Here is a 4365-nt window from a genome sequence, read left to right on the forward strand (position 1 = left end):
ACCTGGTCCTGGGCTTACCCTTTTCCCTTTTTGCAGAAATTTGCTGAAATAGAAACTTATATTGGCCACGTTGAGGATCAAGACCGCCAAATCGCTGACCTTCAAGAGATGGGTGTGCTGAAGGATCTCAAGATTGCTGATCTTGAGAAGGGGCTTCGGGCTACCAAGGATGAAGCTGCCAAAATGGTGATCAACTTCGATTATGAGAAGCATGATATTACCCAGGATGCCAAGGTCTCTGCTGCGATAACCATGTACAAGATCCAGTTGCAGATGGCTGCGGAGGCTCAGGATCCTGCCTTCGACAAAAGCAAATGGGACGTGGAGGGCTGGAAGGCAAGGCTGGCAGAGTTGGAGGATGATGATAAAGCTGAGGAGATCCCAATGCTTGAAGGTGGTGATGTTGGCAAGGATCAGGGGGAAGCAAGTGGAGCTGGTGGTGATGGTGCAGCGAAGGTTTGAGCTGCAGAATTGGGCGATGAAGGAAACTTCTAGACATAGCCGGAGCCCAAATTTTTTTTTGTTTGATGGTAGTTTGTTTCGAACAATTTGATGGTCTGTAACTTGAACAATAGTTTTAGGATTAAGGATCCAGGATCCTTCAGACAATAGGCAGGATTGCAAACAGTGGAGGGATCCTCTGTTTGGGGGATGAAGCCTTTGTGATCCTGCTGCTTTTATTTACCTGCATGCTATGACCGCACAAACAATGGACACCCTTTGCCAACCCATGTGGACGGGCCACGTTTTGCTGGTAGAAACGTGGGTTGGCAATTTTGACAACTTTGAAGGGTTTAAAATCCTTTGTTAATAAAATAACTCTAATCTTTTTGGCTTATCTCGTGTTGTTATCCTTTGCTTATCCTCTTATTTTCCGCTTGTTTAGAAATGTATTTATTTGAGCAAGAAAAGTTAAGCAAATTATGTTTAAGAAGTTTAGGATATGATCCTGGATCAAATATCCTATAATCGAAAATTTTCAAGGTAGTTTATTTTAAGGATCATAGGTTCAGTTGTCAAGGTCTAAGGGTTATTCAAATGAATAATGAAATTAAAAATAGTTAAGGATCATACCTGAGGATCCAAGTTAGGATCCTAACCTTTAATCAGGATAACCATAAGTAAAAACTTTAATGAATAATAAGGATTAAGGATCCTTAGTTGTTTAACTTCGAAAACCTGAAAAAATGGAATATAACTTGGGACTAAGCCAATATAAAAGATAAGTTAGTAACTGGGGACAAGCCCAAAGGATAACTGGGGACGAGCCCATAGGATCACTGGGGACAAGTCCGAAGGATAACTGGGGACAAGCCCAAAGGATGACTGGGGACAAGCCCAAGGATCGTATGTAAACTGGAGTATGGCCCTTACTGGCGACTATCCAATCTTAGTGACATGAAAATGCCAAAACCTTAGCTAATGTGAAAACGTTAGAAACCTTAGGAACGGATGTATGGTACGTCTACCATTATACGTAGGATCCTAGGTATAGCCAGTACGATGAGGTTGTCAGCCCCGAAAGTGGGTACAGGTCCCAAAGACGTGAACTATACCAGGATCATCGTGCGCTACAGGCGAAACTGGGGACAAGCCCAAACTGGGGACAAGCCCAAAACTTTGGAGGGTTGGCCAACCACTTTGATCTTCTGTAAAATGATAACAAGTCTGCAAAAGCTTAAACTTTGTGAAAATAGATGTTAACTGATTAACATCTTTAACCTATGACAAGTAATAAGTATAAAATGAATGAAAATGAAAATGAAAGTAATGTGTTACCAAATGTAGAATCATATATCCTTTGAGGATCCTGGATCAGAATACCGGTATCGCTGAGGATCCCTGATCCTTCTTACTTAAAGTATTTTTTTGAAATGAACAGCATTCCAAGCTCTTGGTAGGAGATCACCATCCATTGTTAACGAATGATATGCCCCCTTTCCTGATTCAGCTTCAATTAGATAGGGGTCTTCCCACTTTGGTTCTAGCTTGCCATCAGAAGAATTTGTAGTGTTCTGGAATGCTTCTCTTAGCACAAAATCACCAACTTGAAATCTTCTAATCCTGTAATTCTTGTTGTATGCTCCAGCCATAACTGGCCATTTCCTTTTTTCTGACTTTGAGCAAAAGCTTCTTCTTAGGATGCAGATGTTATGTTGGTTGGTGTAGAATATTACTGTGTCTTTGACAAGCATCACATTTCTTTGTGTATTCCACAGCATACATCTTCATGGTAGGCCAATAGTATCCTGTTCTAAGGATCCTTGAGAATAGTGCTCTGCCCCCAGTGTGGTTTCCACAGTCTCCTTGAATTTGAAAGCTTTAGGATTTTGTCTTGTAGGGATCTCTCCATGTTGTATATATCTTAGGATTGGAAGGATCCAGGATCCTGAATTCGACTGTGCAGGATCACCAGGTATGATTGCAGAATCCTCCACTATCTCCATGGCTATGTGATCCTCAATTGCAGGCGTTAAAACATGGATGATGAGTATTTTCACATCCTCTGGAATCTTCAGTTGTTAGGGCTGGATTTTTACAATACATGATCCTCACGTGTGATCCTAACCAGTGATCCTTGTTTCTTTGGCAGATAGTGATCCTCAGCAGAGTTCCAGGATCAGGATCACGGACCATCATAGGATCCTCATGCTAACAGTTGCTTTCGTTGAATTAATGTTGTTTTGCAGGACATCTAGCAGGATCCGCTCTTAAGCATCACAATTAAAGGACACGTCTTTACAACTATAGCATGTGCTTAATCGGAGATGGACGTTGTGAAGGATATGGAAACTTGGCATGATTTAAGGGCGATAATTTAGGCTAGATTTACTTTTATTTCTAAAGGGGTAATGAGCTGATTATTAGTCTTTTTACCTAAAATAGGTCACCTACACTTGTATATATAACACTCTTCCTCATTCGGAAGGACACACAACACAATTCTCACACGCTTAGACACTCGAAACTATAGTGATCCTTGTACTCAGCTCATTATCATCCAAAGTTGTAACCATATTTTGATATATTGAAGTTTGGTGATCGGTAGTTGCCATCACCCGAGGTTTTTTATGCCGGAGATCATACATTGATCAAGGGCTTTTTCCTCGTATAAATCATTGTGTCTTTGCATATTTCATACTGAAGTGATCCTTTACTTTTTCAATAAACCAAGCATCATTCCCCATTTACTTAGAGTTTGGTTGCATTATCCTTGTGTGATTTTTGACCAAAACAGTTTGGCGCCCACCGTGGGGCAATTGGTGCTTCATTCATAAGAAAACTTTCTGTTCGAAATCATTTCAAAGAATTACATGGCTTCATCATTGAAAAACATGTCCACGGTGATGTCTGCAGTCACCTCGTCTCAGAACACTCTGCCTCCTCCACCGGCAGGATCCCAGAAGAATGCTGAGAAGAGACAAACTCCTACTAACTCTAAACCTCCATCTTCTTCTGCTATGAATTCTTATATTCCCAGTACTAGTGATGTATTTACTTTGATTTTGCAGATGAAGGATCGTATGCAGCGGCAGGATGAAACTAATGAAAGGATCCTCAGGGAAATTGGAGATCTCAAAAGACAAAGGAGAACGACAGAGGATCATTCCCCACTGATGCCCAAATCCTTGAGCTTTGACACTCCAATGATCACTTCTCAGCCATCGGAAATTCCAGACGTGCAAATTATGGGAGAATCAAGAGGATTGCACCTCGGATCAACAGCAATGACTCAGACATCAGGCTCACACTTTCAGCCGGCAGGATCCTATCCCCAGTGGGATCCTTCATGAAATCAGGAGCCTATCCGGGAGCGCAGCAGTTTCAAGGATCCTACTTTGTTCCAGGATCATCCCAGGTTCAAGGATCCTACTTTGTTCCAGGATCATCCCAGGTTCAATGATCCTCCTTCGTTCCAGGATCATCCCAGATACCAGGATCCTTCCAAATGCCAGGATCCCTAAAAAGTTTGCAAACAGGAAGTCTAGATGTCCATCAAGGGGACTTCATTCCAATGCAGACCATTGCTTCCACTGGTCCCTCCGTTATTCCAGAATCCCAGCAATATGGATTCACTAACTTGAACCCAATGGGAGGTAACACTTTAAATAATTATCTTACCACTAACCATGGATTCATGCAGGATACATGTATCAATCATGCTATGGCCAGGGAGTTGCAGAAGCTAAAAGATATGATCTCAAGTGTTCCAGGGGTAGTCAAGCCTATCCCAGAGATTGCAGATGGAAGCCATAAGGTATCTCGCTTTGCACCACCAATTTGTGATGCAGAGGTACCCAAAAGGTTCCATATCCCTACTATGAAGCTGTACGATGGTACAACGGATCCTGAGGAGCACATAGC

This window comes from Helianthus annuus, chromosome 5, assembly GCF_002127325.2.
Source record: "Helianthus annuus cultivar XRQ/B chromosome 5, HanXRQr2.0-SUNRISE, whole genome shotgun sequence".
Lineage (NCBI taxonomy): Eukaryota > Viridiplantae > Streptophyta > Magnoliopsida > Asterales > Asteraceae > Helianthus > Helianthus annuus.